This window comes from Dendrobates tinctorius, unplaced genomic scaffold (genome assembly GCF_039654945.1).
Source record: "Dendrobates tinctorius isolate UK_male_01 unplaced genomic scaffold, ASM3965494v1 ptg000032l, whole genome shotgun sequence".
Lineage (NCBI taxonomy): Eukaryota > Metazoa > Chordata > Amphibia > Anura > Dendrobatidae > Dendrobates > Dendrobates tinctorius.
This window is the reverse complement of record NW_027361700.1, coordinates 16,730,580-16,748,251: the sequence shown is the minus strand read 5'-3', so window position 1 is coordinate 16,748,251 and position 17,672 is coordinate 16,730,580. Positions and strand designations below refer to the sequence as shown.

At 40.2% G+C, this 17,672-nt stretch overlaps 1 protein-coding gene across 14 annotated transcripts in view; it reads left to right on the top strand.

Moving 5' to 3' along the window:
* The window catches only part of SRCIN1 (SRC kinase signaling inhibitor 1), a 673,416-nt gene that overhangs the window by 329,649 nt on the left and 326,095 nt on the right, over positions 1-17,672 (top strand). The gene's annotated exons all lie outside the window — the stretch shown is intronic.

Genomic DNA, 17,672 nt, shown 5'->3' with positions numbered 1-17,672 from the left:
ACGGGGTGGGATTTTGCGTGGAGCACCAGATCGAGGGAGATTATCAGTGGTCTTGTATGTCTTCCATTTTCTAATTATTGCTCCCACAGTTGATTTCTTCACTCCAAGCTGGTTGGCTATTGCAGATTCAGTCTTCCCAGCCTGGTGCAGGGCTACAATTTTGTTTCTGGTGTCCTTTGACAGCTCTTTGGTCTTCACCATAGTGGAGTTTGGAGTCAGACTGTTTGAGGGTGTGCACAGGTGTCTTTTTATACTGATAACAAGTTTAAACAGGTGCCATTACTACAGGTAATGAGTGGAGGAAAGAGGAGACTCTTAAAGAAGTTGTTACAGGTCTGTGAGAGCCAAAAATCTTGATTGCTTGTTTCTGACCAAATACTTATTTTCCACCATAATATGCAAATAAAATGAAAAAAAAACAGACAATGTGATTTTCTGGATTTTTTTTTCTCAGTTTGTCTCCCATAGTTGAGGTCTACCTATGATGTAAATTACAGACGCCTCTCATCTTTTTAAGTGGTGGAACTTGCACTATTGCTGACTGACTAAATACTTTTTTGCCCCACTGTATATGCTGCCTGATCCACAGGCAGCATGTATCAGACACTGACTGTATGATTTCAGCCATATAGGTTTCACTATCAGTTACTGGTAGGTGGGGAGAATACGCAGGGGGACCCACCTGTCAGACTAGCCTCTCCTGCATCACTGTGATCATGAGAGATAGCCACTACAGGGCAGTGGGTGGGGAGAATACGCGGAGGACCCATCACCTGACCAGTCTCTCCTGCATCACTGTCATCATGAGAGATTGCCATTACAGGGCAGTGGGTGGGGAGAATTCGCGGGGGACCCATGACCTTTCTGACCAGTCTCTCCTTCATCACTATCATCATGAGGTAAAGCCACTACAGGGCAGTGTGTGGGGAGAATACGTGAGGGACCCACCTGTCTGACCAGTCTCTCCTGCATCACTGTCATCATAAGAGACAGCCACTACAGGGCAGTGGATGGGGAGAAACCGTTGGGGACCAAGCTGTCCGACTAGTCCGCTTTGCAGTCTTGGCCCGCAGCGGCTTTTAAACTGTGTATTTCTCTAAAATGTTGCAGCGTTTCATAGTGAAACCTATATGGCTGAAATCATGGAGCCAGTGTCTGATACATGCTGCCCATAGATCATTTAATGTATCCATTTAATATACCTAGCTAAACACTTAAAAAGCTTAAAGTGTGGTATTATACCTCTTTAATTCAATGATCACCTATACACAAAATGGTGTTAATCAGGACCATAATCATTTAAATTAATTAAATGAAAATTAAAATATTAACATGATTGAAAATGGAAATTCAAGTACAGAAAATAACAGGTTACTGATGACATTTAAACATCCAAGTAAGTGCATATTTTGCATAACGACAAATTTTTAGGTCAATTAGGCTTACCATAATTATTAATAATTGCCAAATGCCCAGAATAATGATAGAGAGAGAATGTTTTAAGGCATTTTTATTACTTAATGCAAAGTCAAAAGTTTACATACATTTCATTAGTATTTGGTACCATTGCTCTTAAACTGAATGACTTGGGTCAAACGATTGGGATATCCTTCCACAAGCTTCTCACAATAGTTGGTCGGAATTTGGGCCCATTTCTCCTGACAAAACTAGTGTAACTGATCCAGGTTTGTAGGTCACCTTGCTCGCACCGGCCTTTTCAGCTTTGCCCATAAATTTCTAATAGGATTGAGATCAGGGCATTGTGATGGCCTCTCCAAAACATTGACTTTGTTATCCTTAAGCCACTTTGTTACCATTTTGGCAGTATGTTTCAGATCATTGTCCATTTGGAAGACCCATTTCCCCCAAGTTTTAACTGTCTGGCTGATGTCTTGAGATGTTGCTTCAGTATTGTCACATAATCTTATTTTCTCATGATGCCATCTATTTTGTGAAGTGCACCAGTCCCTCCTGCAGCAAAACAATCCCACAACATGATGCTGCCACCTCTGTGTTTCACAGTTGAGATGGTGTTCTTAGGTTTTCAAGCTTCTCAATTTTTCCTGCAAACATAACGATGGTCATACCCAAAAAGTTCAATTTTAGTTTCATCAGACCACAGGACGTTTCCAAAAATTAAGGTCTTTGCTCCTGTGTGCATTTACAAACATTAGTCTGGCTTTTTATGTTTGGAGTAATGGCTTCTTCCTAGCAGAGTGGCCTTTCAGCCCATGTTGATACAGTACTCGTTTCACTGTGGATATTGACACAATCTTACCAGCTTCTGCAATTATCTTCACAAGGTCTTTTGCTTTTCTCCTTGGGTTGATAAGCAGATGTCGGACCAAAGCACGTTCATCTCTGGGACACAGAACCCCTCTCCTTCCTGGGCGGTATGATAGTTGGACATTTCCATCTTGTTTGTAGTTGCTAATAATTGTTTGAACAGAGGAACGAGGCACCTTCAGGTATCTTGAAATTGTACCCAAGGATGAGCCAGACTTGTGCACGTCCACTATTCTCTTCCTGATATCTTGGCTGATTTCTTTAGATTTTCCCATGATGCTACACAAAGAAGCAGTGTGTTTCAGGTGTGCATTAAAATACACCCACATGTGTGTCTCTAATTAACTCAGATGTTGCCAAACAACCTATCAGAAGCTTCCAAACACATGACATCATCATATGGGCAGTCCAGAATTGTTTAAAGGCTTAGTAATCTTAGAGTATGTAAACTTATGACGTTACAGGAAGTAATAAAAAATGCCTTAAAATATCCTCTACCTCATTATTCTGGCATTTGACAAATATTAATAATTATGGTAATCCTAATTGACCTAAAACAGGAAAGTTTTATTAAGATTTCATGTCAGATATTGAGAAAAACATTCATATGTGTCTTTTAATACAGTGTATGTAGACTTCTAATTTCAACAGTAAATAGTAGCCTGCACAATATATACTGTAGTAGCTGAAGAGCCCGGCGTTGCCTGGGCATAGTAACCAACTGTGGTTAGTTCTAACAAATTATAATGATTATATTGCACATAAAAACATTTCACATCATATATTCAACACTACAGATTTGCAGCACAAATTAACTAAACGATTACCCAAGTATTGATAGTATTTTATTTTCAACTCATTCAAGATTTTTGGTTTTTCTTTTCGGTGCAAAGATGAACAGATTTTTGGCAGTTCCAACTCTTGAACAGACCACGTAAAGTTGACCATGAGAAAAGCATGGAGATTGCAAATCGATCTCTACTACTTTCAAGGACTGTCCCAGAGCATTGTTAATGGACACTGCAAATAGCAGTTGAACTGGAAACTGGAGGCGTTTAAAATCAAAAAACAAATCAGATGGAATGAGTGGAATTCTTGGAATGAAAATGTCCTCTCCTTTGGCACATCCTGTTTCTGAGCTGTGTATCTAACCGTATCCTGTGTGATAATGTCTGCTGAGCTGTGTACCTAATCCTCTTCTGTGTGATACTTTCTGCTGAGCTGTGTATCTAATCCTATCATGTGTTACTGACTGCTCAGCCGTGTAGCTAATCCTATCCTGTGTGATACTGACTGCTGAGCCATGTATCTAATCCTATTCTGTGTGATACCATCTGCTGAGCCATGTATCTAACCCTATCCTGTGTGACTCTGACTGCTGAGTCGTGAACCTAATCCTATCATGTGTGTGTTACTGACCGCTCAGCCGTGTATCAAATCCTATCCTGTGTGATACTGACTGCTGAGCCGTGTATCTAATCCTATCCTGTGTGATACTGACTGCAGAGCCGTGTATCAAATCCTATTCTGTGTGATACTGTCTGCTGAGCCGTGTATCTAATCCTATTTTGTGTGATACTGTCTGCTGAGCCGTGTATCTAATCTTATCCTGTGTGATACTGACTGCTGAGCCGTGTATCTAATCCTATCCTGTGTGATACTGTGTGCTGAGCTGTGTATCTATCCTATCCTGTGTGATACTGACTGCTGAGCCATGTGTCTAATCCTTTCCTGTGTGATACTGACTGCTGAGCTGTGTATCTAATCCTATTCTGTGTGATACTGTGTGCTGAGCTGTGTATCTAATCCTATCCTGTGTGATACTGTCTGCTGAGCGAGTATCTATTCCTATCCTGTGTGATATTGACTGCTGAGCTGTGTATCTATTCCTATCCTGTGTGACACTGACTGCTGAGTCGTGTATCTAATCCTATCGTGTGTGATACTGACTGCTGAGCTTTGTATCTAATCCTATCCCGTATGATACTGACTGCTGAGCCGTGTATCTAATCCTATCCTGTGTGATACTGGGCTCCTCCTGCAGTCTGTGTCAGAGGGTGGTCTGTGTTTGCACGGTAATAAATTGTGTTATTTCCAGCTTTACAGAAGGACGATAACACCATAGAAATGATAAGAATAATAGGCAAAATTGTTTGGTGAATTGGAACGTGCGGGGTTAAAATTTCGCCTCACAACATAGCCTATGATGCTCTCGGGGTCCAGACGTGTGACTGTGCCAAATTTTGTGGCTGTAGCTGCGACGGTGCAGATGCCAATCCCAGACATACACACATACATACATACAAACATACACACACACACATTCAGCTATATATTAGATATCTCAATATATAAAACTCCTTACAGCACCAAAAGATAAAGTGCAAGATGCCAAGGTGACAAAAGTGCTAAAAAGCTAAACATGTTGTCAAGCGCAGAATAATGAAGTGCGAAGACCCCAAAGCTCATAAAATACATGCAAAAGGTAAAAAGTAGTGTTGAGCATTCCGATACCGCAAGTATCGGGTATCGGCCGATACTTGCTGTATCGGAATTCCGATACCGACTTCCGATATTTTTTCAATATCGGAAGTCGGCATCGGAATCGGAAGTTCAAAGTTGATTGACAGCCTGACGTCATCATGATGCGCGGTGTGTGCGCATCATGATGCGCCGTCATTTCGGGCCTTCCGGGGGTCTCTGCCGGCCTGCCGGGGGGCTGTGCCGGCCTGCCGGGGGGCTGTGTGGACTGCCCGGGGTCTGTACCGGCCTGCCGGGGGGCTGTGCCGGCCTGCCGGTGATCTGTGCACCCTGTGGGGGTCTGTACCGGCCTGCCGGGGGGCTGTGCCGGCCTGCCGGTGGTCTGTGCACCCTGTGGGGGTCTGTACCGGCCTGCCGGGGGGCTGTGCCGGCCTGCCGGGGGGCTGTGCTGATGTCCGGGGGTCTGTGCAAGCATCGTCCGATGGGACTACAAGTCCCATCTGGCGATGCCTGCTACCATGACAGTGATTGACACATTAGCCAATGATGGGACAGTAGTAGTCCCATCATCCGGCTAATGTGTTAAATGTTAAAAAAAAAAAAAATACTACATACATACTACATGCATGCTACATACATACTACATGCTACATACATACTACATACATACTACATACATACTACATACATACCACATACATACTACATACATACTACATACATACTACATACATACTATATACATACTACATATATACTACATGCATGCTACATACATACTACATGCTACATACATACTACATACATACTACATGCATGCTACATACATACTACATGCATGCTACATACGTACTACATGCTACATACATACTACATATATACTACATGCATGCTACATACATACTACATGCTACATACATACTACATATATACTACATACATACTACATACATACTACATGCATGCTACATACTACATGCTACATACATACTACATATATACTACATGCATGCTACATACATACTACATGCTACATACATACTACATGCTACATACATACTACATACATACTACATGCATGCTACATACATACATGCATGCTACATACATACTACATGCTACATACATACTACATATATACTACATGCATGCTACATACATACTACATGCTACATACATACTACATATATACTACATACATACTACATACATACTACATGCATGCTACATACATACTACATGCTACATACATACTACATGCTACATACATACTACATATATACTACATGCATGCTACATACATACTACATGCTACATACATACTACATACATACTACATACATACTACATGCATGCTACATACATACTACATGCTACATACATACTACATATACTACATACATACTACATACATACTACATGCATGCTACATACATACTACATGCTACATACATACTACATATATACTACATGCATGCTACATACATACTACATGCTACATACATACTACATACATACTACATACATACTACATGCATGCTACATACATACTACATGCTACATACATACCACATATATACTACATACATACTACATACAATACATTCATACAATACATACATAGACATACAGTACATATAACATAGAGTAACATACTTACCAATACTTGTCACATTGTTCCCCGAAGCCATTGTCTTTTACGGAATAAATATTAACATAACAAACCACAAAAATACTCACCCACGATCCGAAGCAGTCCACGAGTGTGTCCCATGACGATCTTGGGTAGAGAACTGCAGCATCAGCTGTTGCTGCCGTTCTCTACGGGCTGCAGGAATCCAATGACGGAAGGTAGGTATCCTTCCGCACTGTATTCCTCCGCCACTTAAAAAAAAAAAAGTCCCTAGTCTCACTTTATGCCATTGCTGCGTGGGAATTTCCCACACAGCAATGGCATAAAGTGAGACTAGGGACTTTTTTTTTTTAAGTGGCGGAGGAATACAGTGCGGGAGGATACCTACCTTCCGTCATTGGATTCCTGCAGCCCGTAGAGAACGGCAGCAACAGCTGATGCTGCAGTTCTCTACCCAAGATCGTCGTGGGACACACTCGTGGACTGCTTCGGATCGTGGGTGAGTATTTTTGTGGTTTGTTATGTTAATATTTATTCCGTAAAAGACAATGGCTTCGGGGAACAATGTGACAAGTATTGGTAAGTATGTTACTCTATGTTATATGTACTGTATGTCTATGTATGTATTGTATGAATGTATTGTATGTAGTATGTATGTAGTATATATGTGGTATGTATGTAGCATGTAGTATGTATGTAGTATGTATGTAGCATGCATGCAGTATGTAGCATGCATGTAGTATATATGTAGTATGTATGTAGCATGTAGTATGTATGTAGCATGCATGTAGTATATATGTAGTATGTATGTAGCATGTAGTATGTATGTAGCATGCATGTAGTATGTATGTAGTATGTATGTAGTATGTATGTAGTATGTATGTAGCATGCATGTAGTATGTATGTAGTATATATGTAGTATGTATGTAGCATGCATGTAGTATGTATGTAGTATGTATGTAGCATATATGTAGTATGCATGTAGTATGTATGTAGCATGCATGTAGTATATATGTAGTATGTATGTAGCATATATGTAGTATGTATGTAGCATGTAGTATATATGTAGTATGCATGTTGCATGCATGTAGTATATATGTAGTATGTATGTTGCATGTAGTATGTATGTAGTATGTATGTTGCATGTAGTATATATGTAGTATGAATGTAGCATGTATGTAGTATGTAGTATGAATGTAGCATGTATGTAGTATGCATGTTGTATGTATGTAGCATGTAATTTATTTTTTTTTTACATTCAACACATTAGCCGGATGATGGGACTACTACTGTCCCATCATTGGCTAATGTGTCAATCACTGTCATGGTAGCAGGCATCGCCCGATGGGACTTGTAGTCCCATCGGACGATGCCTGCACAGACCCCCGAAGCCTGCACAGCCCCCCGGCAGGCCGGCACAGCCCCCCGGAGCCTGCACAGCCCCCCGGCAGGCCGGCACAGCCCCCCGGCAGGCCGGCACAGCCCACCGGAGCCTGCACAGCCCCCCTGGCAGGCCGGCACAGCCCCCCGGCAGGCCAGCACAGACCACCGGAGCCTGCACAGACCCCCTGGCAGGCCGGCACAGCCCCCCGAAAGGCCCGTACAGACCCCAGAGAGGCTGTACAAGGGAAAAACAGGATTTTTCTTATTCCGATACCGGAAGTCCCATAGACTTGAATGGGACTTCCGGTATCGGAATCGGCGATACCGATACTTTTTTTTAAGATCGGCCGATCCATTCCGATCCGATACTTTGAAGTATCGGACGGTATCGCTCAACTCTAGTAAAAAGACAATGTGTACTGTATACATACTGAGCCCAAGTGCCAGCGCATCCAACGCACAATTCACTAAATGATCTGTCATGGGAATTTTAGCAATATACCTGTAAAAGACTCCTGTCTTTTCCTTGGCACATAGAAATATAAAGTGGAGAAAATTAGTATTTGATACACTACCGATTTTGTACGTTTTCCCACCTACAAAGAATGGAGAGGTCTGTATTTTTTATCGTAGGTACGATAAATAGGTACAGAATCTAAAAATAAAAAAACAAACAGAAAATCACATTGCATGATTTTTAAATAATTAAATTGCTTTTTATTGCATGAAATAAGTATTTGATCAGTCATATCTTCCTGCTCTAAGTCAGAGAAACCAAGGAGAGACCTGAACACAGGCCGCCCCAAAGCACAAACATGTTCCTCATCAAGTGACAGAGAGAGAGACTGCTTGTGCTTTGGGGTGGCCTGTGGGCAGGTCTATCCTTGGTTTCTCTGGCTTAGAGCAGAAAGATAAGGCTCTGCCTGCAGTCCTGCCCCGGAGCATGGGCATCTCTTTAGCTGAAAACTTCTAACACTGATTTATTTTTTTTTAATTTATTTTACTCATTTATATAGAGCCATTAATTCCACAGCGCATTACATACATTATTGGCACTGTCCCCGATGGGGCTCACAATCTAAATTCCCTATCAGTATGTCTTTGGAATGTGGGAGGAAACCAGAGTACCCGGAGGAAACCCACGCAAACACAGAGAGAACAAACAAACTCCTTGCAGATGTTGTCCTTGGTGGCAATTGAACCCAGGACACCAATGCTGCCAGGCTGCAGTGTTAACCACTGAGCCACTGATTACACAAGAAACACAAGATCACCTACCAACCAGCAAGAATTCTTGCTCTCTCAGACCTGTAAGTTTTTGACCTCTGTAATTGCAAACAAAGGTTTCTGTACCAAGTATTAAGTTCTGTTTTTCTCTTGTTTCAAATACTTACTTAATGTAAAATGTAAATTTATTATGTAAAAATCATACAATGTGATTTTCTGGATTTTTTTATAGTTTCTGTCTCTCACAGTATTAGTGTACCTGCGATAAATCTTACAGACCTCTCCAATCTTTGTTGGTGGTAAAACTTTCAAAACTGACAGTGTAGTAAATACTTATTTTCCCCACTGTAGGTAGGAACTGAATATTATTTAATCAAAATAAATACAAAATATGATAGCTACCCAGCCTGAACTGGAATGAACAGAAACCCCTACAGCCAAATTTTATCCATGACAGTCGTCACTGGATACCTGCCCAGATTCTTAGATTCAAGGATATTGACTACCACATTCACACTCCTGCTCAGGATGTGATCATGCAGCCACTGAGATGCATACAAGTGCAGGTTGACATTGATTTACAATTTGTTATAGCTCAACAATCTACTAGGCATGCTTTTCAATTACTCCCAAATTCAGTTTTATTCCAGTGTCTTGGAGTTTTTAGGTTCTTTTCTTATAAGTATTGGAGTAAACAACAGCTGCAGGCTTATGCTGTAGATGTGCTGTGTTGAGCAGACAGCAGATAACACTGTGCTAACTATTAGAGTTTGCTAATAATAAACTGTGTGACCTCTTTGATTTGAGTGTACCGGTTTTTCCTGTATCCTCCATGCTCTGAAGACAAAGATACTGGTTTTTGTATTTTTCAAGTAAAACAGTTTATTCTCCTACAATGTTTGAGTGGACAATTCTGTTGAAAGCTTAAAAATAGTAGTTACAGTTCCTATTGTCGGTATATAATACTTGCATTGTACTTTGGAAGCTGTCTTCTATTCCATTACAAGAAAAGCCAATGAATAACATTTTTGACAGTCACGCTCCACATAAATACAATGGCTGCCATATACCACAGACATACTATTATTGTGGCACACATTCATACCCACAAACAGTATTGAACAAACGTTTTAGGCAGGTGTGGAAAAACATTTGCAATGTTAAAATGCTTTAAAAAATAAAAGTGTTAATAGTACATTTTTAGCCATTAACAAAAAAAATAGAAACAAGAAATATGTAATGGTACACTTGCAAAGTTTTTGAAAGACCTTGGCAGAAAATTTTTTCCAAACATCTTGGAACCCAAGATCTTCAGTGGATGTAGGTTTGAGCCAATCCTTCTGATTCTTCATTTAATCCTGGACAAACTGGATGATGTTGAGATTAGAACTTTGTGGGGGCCATGCCATCACTTCCTGAACTCCTCGTACTTCTTTATGCTGAAGGTAGTTCTTAAAGGGAATCTGTCACCTATTTTTCAACTATCAGCTGCGGCCACCGCCATCAGGGGCTTATCTACAGCATTCTGTAATGCTGTAGATAAGCCCCCGATGTAACTTCTAACGATGGCGTCCTCTTCTTTGCTTCCTGTCGCAGCTCCTGCGCAGGCGCACTGCTCTGCCCTCAACAGGGCAGAGCAGAGTACTGCAATGTGCAGGCGCCGGGAAAGGTCAGAGAGGTTCGGCGCCTGCGCACTGCAGTACTCTGCTCTGCCCTCAACAGGACAGAGCAGTGCACCTGCACTGGAGCAGCGATGGGAAGCAAAGAAGAGGACATCATCGTTAGAAGATGAGAGGCGCCGGACCGGACTGCAACACCTATCGGACCAAAACCCGACCCGGACCGCCCTTGGGTGAGTATAATATAACTCGTTTTTCTTCTCTTTCAGGTTACTTCGGGGGCTTATCTACAGCATTACAGAATGCTATAGATAAGCACCTGATGGCGGTGCCGGCAGCTGATAGTCAAAAAATGGGGTGACAGATTCCCTTTAAAGTCATTGACTGCATGTCTGGGGTCATTATCCTGCTGCAGATTAAACTTAGAGCCAATCAGACATCTCCCTGATGGTACTGCATAATTGCTAAGTAACTGCTTGTATTTTAACTAGTGGGAACCAGCTTCACTCATCTACAGATCAGAGAAGTCTGGCCAATAATGGTTTGCATGGAAGAAATGTCCCCAAAATACATGCTTTAAACGTGGAATCAAGGGTAAGTGACTTAAATATGCACAAAAACACTTGAACTGGGTGCAAAAAATGGCTGCAGGTGCTCTGGACTGATGAATTAAAGTGAATTAGAAATATTTAACAGTAACAGATAGCAATTTGTTAATAGAAGCGCTGGAGACCAGTACAGTATTGTCTACAGGCATCAGTGAAGCATGATGGAGGTTCTGTAATAGTTTGGGCTGCATTTGAGCAAATGGAGTTGGGAATTTGTCCAGGATTAATGGTGTATTCAATGCTGAAAAACCTAGACATTTATTCATCAATCAGGCTCCAAATGTATTCTGCAGCAGAACAATGCTCCCAAACATACAGCCAATTTCATTAAGAACTATCTTTAGCGTAAAGAAGAGCGCTGATCACTACATCACCGATTCTGTCTTGGATTATATAAAGTGACAGACAGATTTGCACAAGCTTACATCCACAGACGATTTGTGGTTAGTAATCCAAGATGTGTGGAACAGCTTCTCTTTCTATATCCTTAAAAAACTGTGCAAATGTACCTAGAGAACGGATGCTGATTTGAAGGTAAAAGGTGCTCACACCAAATATTGATCTTATTTATATTTCTCTTTTGTTCATTCACCTTGCATTTTGTTAATTGATAAAACAATAAACTATTAACAATACTATTTTTTAAAGCATTTTTACATTGCAGCAAATTTCCACGCCTGCCTAAAACATGTGCAAAGTACTTTATGGCCATTAGATTTAACGAGGCTTGAAGAATATGTGGATGAAAAAAAGAGTGCAGAGACAGTTAATCAATAGATCAATAAGCAGCCATTCTTCAATAAAAGGGAGAAAATCCTCCACAACTCCAATAGATGTAACACAAATTGGGTTCAATTAAATTTTGGGTGTAATTATTTATGCGAGATTCCTGCAGTGCATGCTTTCTGAATTGTAATTCTTGCTTTCTCTACTTGAGTAGTCTTCAACTCATGGCTTTTCAATTGTTTAAAATCTACAGCTACAGCTCTCTGGACATGCTGAGTGTTGCAGTTTTATAACAGCTAGAGAGCCATATATTGAAGAACAGTAATTTGTGTTATAATCTGCACCCAAGGTGCCACGAAAAACGTAATCAGCAATTTTGATGGTACCAAAACTGCTCATAAACGTTGGGCTCAGACCTCACATAAATAGTGCAATACACACATATAGCTTCCAGGTGCATTGCAGTGCAATTTTGGTATGGTATGCTGTACTCTAAAGTATTAACAATATATTATTATGTGTTATGTACATCAACACCGGCGTACACAAAAAACATGCCTATTCCACTGTTCATAAACTTCTCTTCTCTGCCTCATCAAGCAGCATATGTTCCAAAACAGACCAAGTATAAGTCAGTGATGTACAACCTGGCTACATGTGTACATGTGTATTTAATGATCATTTACAGCATAAGTTATTCCCCACATCAATCTTGTGAAATATGAAGTCGTTTCAGATATTTTACAAGTATACACATTACCCCTTTACGTACAGTATATTCATTTCTTTTTACTGCCTTCCATCTCACAAGTGGATTTTATTACCAGTGATATTTGATATATTTGTCAGTAGTATAATATCTAGGCAAATTCTTATTCAGAAGTAACTAGAAAAACCTTTACCTTGAAGCCGAGAGTGCTTTACCTTTTAGAGGAGTTGTTTCATGAAGATGGAACACCTTTTGCAAATGAAGCCCGGTGTCAGGATCCGGTCAGCGCCGGTGTGCAGCCTCCGCTGAGCAGGGACTAATCCGCACTGTAGGGGGGCCTGGGGTCAGGTACAGCCGGAAAGTACAGATACACAGGACCTGTGGACGCTGAAGTTTAGCAAGCAGTCACAGGACCTACAGTCATGTGACTGCAAGGGGGCAGGGCTTAGCATCCTGCTTTCAGAGATGGCAGGACACTATACAGAAATACTCAGCAACAAAGCAAGGATGTACAGATGCTTCAATACATTTCAAACAAATAATTTATGGCAAATCTTTAGTGCAAATGTCTACTTGGGACAGAAGCTGTCATGTCCCAGAACTTGGGAATCATACAGTATTGTATTATCATTGCATTGTTGCCGTTACACTGCTATGGAATCAGTTTGTCCTTTCTCTCTCCCTGTAGCCTAACTCTGATGTAAGTATTTCCTCCCTTCCCCAATTAGTGCTTGTGTCAGTTTTCTTGCTAGGTTCATCTTTGTGTATCTTTGGTTCAGAATTGTCTTTTTATCTAGTGCAGCTGTTGAAGCTACTGCTATTACTGTTGTGCATAATACAAGAATTCAGACTCAGAATAAACTTCTTCTGGAATCTTCATACGTGTCTCTGCAGTCGAGTTACAGCTGTCTAATGAAATTCTTGGTGTGAGTACTGGCTCTATATAGACTTCCATAGAAACGATGTATCATGGGCCCCACATCTGCAGCCTTGCTATGGAGTCAGAATAGAAGCACACAATAGGGCAATACCTCAAAAGAAATAAGAGAGAGTGAGAGCGATGGTAGTGCTCACCTGGGGTGGTTGTGTAGGTACACAACACCTATAAGAGAATTTAAATCTGCGGCTGCAGCCCCACGGCTAAAGGAAAAATTCTTCCAGACAGCAATTTATTTTAGTGGAAAAAAAAGAAATGTAATTTGTTTTTTTAGCTTGACATTGTGTTTCGCATTGGTGTAATAAAAACTTGAATTTTATACCATCGAGGATATTTCATTCCCGCAAGTGCAGCCCAGGTACCATGATATCTCCATTAAAGTGAAATCGTTAGTGTACTCACTTTCACTCTTTTACTCCATACTTATTAAATGTCACATCTTAAAGATTAATTTTGCACAAATTACAACAGCTCAATTTTACTCAGATTGTTAAAGAGAATCCTGAGACCAATGTGCCAAATGTCACAAGACAATGCAAAACTATTTTGTTCATATTGAGACTTTTAAGCACGCTTATTGGTACAATTCCTAAAGTTAGAAAAGAACAAAAGACCAAAGTGTCAAATAATTGTCAAATACTGAGAAAAATTTTAACTTTTTATGCATGCTAAAAATGGCTACAACGCAAATGTCTTTTTTTTTCTACACCTTTTTAAGGTGTTCAGCTACGACCTGTCTAGATAATGTGACTTTATTGCTACTTTTCTGTAGAAATGCTATGGTAAATGTCATACTTCACATGGTTGACATGCACTTTTTCTACTCGTTTTTTGCGTTTTGGCGTAGATACAAAAAATGGTGTAAAAAACTGAAACATTTTGCTTAGGCTGGTTTCACATTTGCGTTTTTTTTCGCGGTAATTTAGTGCTAAATAGCGCATGCGTTTTTTTTTCCTATACTTTGCATGGGATGCGCTTATGTGCGCATACACATGCGTTTGTACGCGTTTTACCGCGCATGCGTTTTTTTGCGGTATGCGCTCGGGCGCACAAAATGCAACTTGTTGCATTTTTTGTGCGTCCGATTTGCCTCAAAAAAACGCATGCGCGCGCAATGCGTTTTTTTACAGCAAGACACACAATATAAGTCTATGGGTGCGCATATGTGCGCATTGGCATGCTTATGTATGCGTTTTTTGCACATGCGTTTTTTTTTGTTAACCATGGAATTTAGGGGTTTGGGTTAGAGTTAGGGTTAGTTAAGGGGGTTTAGGGTTAGGGTTAGGGTCAGGGTTAGGGTCAGGGTTAGGGTCAGGGTTAGGGTTAAGTATGGTTTGGTTAAGGGTTAGGGTCAGGGTTAGGGTTAGGGTTAGGGTCAGGGTTAGGGTTATGGTTAAGTATGGTTTGGTTAAGGGTTAGGGTCAGGGTTAGGGTTAGGGTTAGGGTTAGGGTCAGGGTTAAGTATGGTTTGGTTAAGGGTTAGGGTCAGGGTTAGGGTTAGGGTTAGGGTTAGGGTTAGGGTCAGGGTTAGGGTTAAGTATGGTTTGGTTAAGGGTTAGGGTCAGGGTTAGGGTTAGGGTTAGGGTTAGGGTTAGGGTCAGGGTTAGGGTTAAGTATGGTTTGGTTAAGGGTTAGGGTTAGGGTTAGGGTCAGGGTTAGGGTTAGGGTTAAGTATGGTTTGGTTAAGGGTTAGGGTCAGGGTTAGGGTTAGGGTTAGGGTTAGGGTCAGGGTTAGGGTCAGGGTTAGGGTTAAGTATGGTTTGGTTAAGGGTTAGGGTCAGGGTTAGGGTTAGTAAAGTCATGGTTTGGGTTAGTGTGAGGGGCCACCTAATGTTGGAAAAAAACGCAAACGCGGTAAAAACGCACTAAAAACGCATACAAACGCATAAAAACGCTGCGTTTTTTTCATGCATGCTCATAAAAATGCTTGAAAAAAACGCAGCAGTTGTATGCTTTTGTATGCGTTTTTCAATGCGTTTTTTTGCGGGAAAAACGCGCTGCAAAAAAAAGCAAGTGTGAAACAGGCCTTAGGTATTTAAAAGAATTAAATGTCGCAAAAATCGCAATTTCCAAAAAATGTTTTGTCATAAATGCAACTTTGTCTTCTAGAATCACATAAAGTTATCTTACAGCATATGCATAGGAGCAAAACTTAATAAAAATTCACATCCACATTGCAGCAGCAATGATATGCAATAGATAAATAATTAAGAGCAGAGATGAATCCTCTTCTTCTTTGTTAAAATGAATAATGAATCAAGGTTAAGAAGACAGAAAACTCACAGAAAATGATTGCTGGAAAACTTAACAATGGCTCTTCATTTTCATATCAGGGTAAAGAAATAAATAGATAACAGATGAAGCAGACACTATTCTTCTTGGTTTTAATGCAAATCATTGTCACCAGCAATAAGAGGAAGATTTTATGATGATGATCATTATATTCTGTTCAGTTCTCAATTGTTATTGTGGGGAGATTGGATAAAAAAAGTTAAAAAGTAAGATAGACTCCATGTTTTCCATGTCACAAGATGTGTTGGTTTTGGCTCAGAATTTGAGTTTGTAAAGTCAAACGGTACAGTTACCAATGTCCTCAACCAAACATGGAGGAGCTGCTTCAAAAGATAAAGTCCTATCATCACCAGCTTTATATGGGATACTGACAGGTCAATACTGTTATTTAATGGCCTTCGGCTTGATCTTGAGCCATAACGACTCAATGGATGAACAACCTTTAGCAAGATCGATCTTGTGCAAGCCTAGATAGTTCCACCAGAGTCTTCTCCACCATTATCTTGACAGTATCAAGTCACCGGGTTGTTGGTCTTCTTCTTTGCCTTGTACCGTCTACTCTTCTGGCCATTATGTCTCTCTCTAGTCATTTCTCTATTCTTAGGATTAGTCTAAAAAAGGCAAGTTGTAGCTTGATTCTTGCTTCGAGTGACAGGTCTGGCTTGATTTTTTCCAACAGTTATTTGTTTGTTTTCCTTGCCATCCATGATGTTGATAACATCCTTCCCCAGCACCACATGTCGATGGCGTTGATTCTTCTTTTGTCTTGTTCCTTTTTTGCCCAGGTTTCACATCAGTAATTAGGTCAGAGCAAAAGGACAATTTCTTCTCTACATTACTTGATAAGAGACAACCACACAAGAAATCGCACTTGGTGCATTTAAAATTGTGCTATTTTTTTTTTCAAATCTACATTTTTAAAATTATATAGTATGCAGTTTTACAAAATGGCTAGGAGAATAGCCACTTTCTTTGATGTCCTGAATCTACAACATTTTCTTTGGGTTGATATAAAATCATATACCATTCATTATTACATACTAAAGTAGGAGCTGAGGAAAGCTGGCTAGGTCCAACAAGATTTTTTTTGAAGGTTTGAAGGAAATGCTGACAAAGTCATAGGCACATACTTTCCCACGCTGTGACAGTGTTCAGGTAGAATTTTCTTTAAAATCTAGATTTCTCAAAATATTTGTATGACTAAGAAATTTTCCAATGGATTTATCTTTCTGTCCATGATTAATAGTCTTGATTATCCTAAGATTCTACATCTGCAGTGCTACAGTAAAAGTTTTCATCTGCAAAATTGTTATATTGATCTCCAGTATGTAATTATATGAAAATTTGGATATAATCTATTATTCTTTCTCAATTTACACAGTTATAGCCAATGTTAATATGATGAATCAATGGTGGCCACTTACTATTTTTACAAATGAACCAGTGAAACATTGATTTAAGTAGAAATAACGACATTAAAAAGGACCTGTCACTAGCAATAAATATGTATTTTTTTTACCTCGTCTAAGCAATGCTGTTTTCCTGAATCTGGCACCATTTTTCTTTTGTTCATATGCCTCTCCGTTCTGGCCGCCTCTTCCCTGTATATAAAGCCAGTCTTCTTAACCAACTTTGTGCGGTCCTAAAGAAAACTACCATAGAGAAGAGCTGAGGGCCACACCCAATTGGATGGAATAAAAATACATGCAGTGAAGTTGGAGCCATATCTCAGGATCAGAGAGGCGCAGGAGCAAAATAGAAACATCGCCAT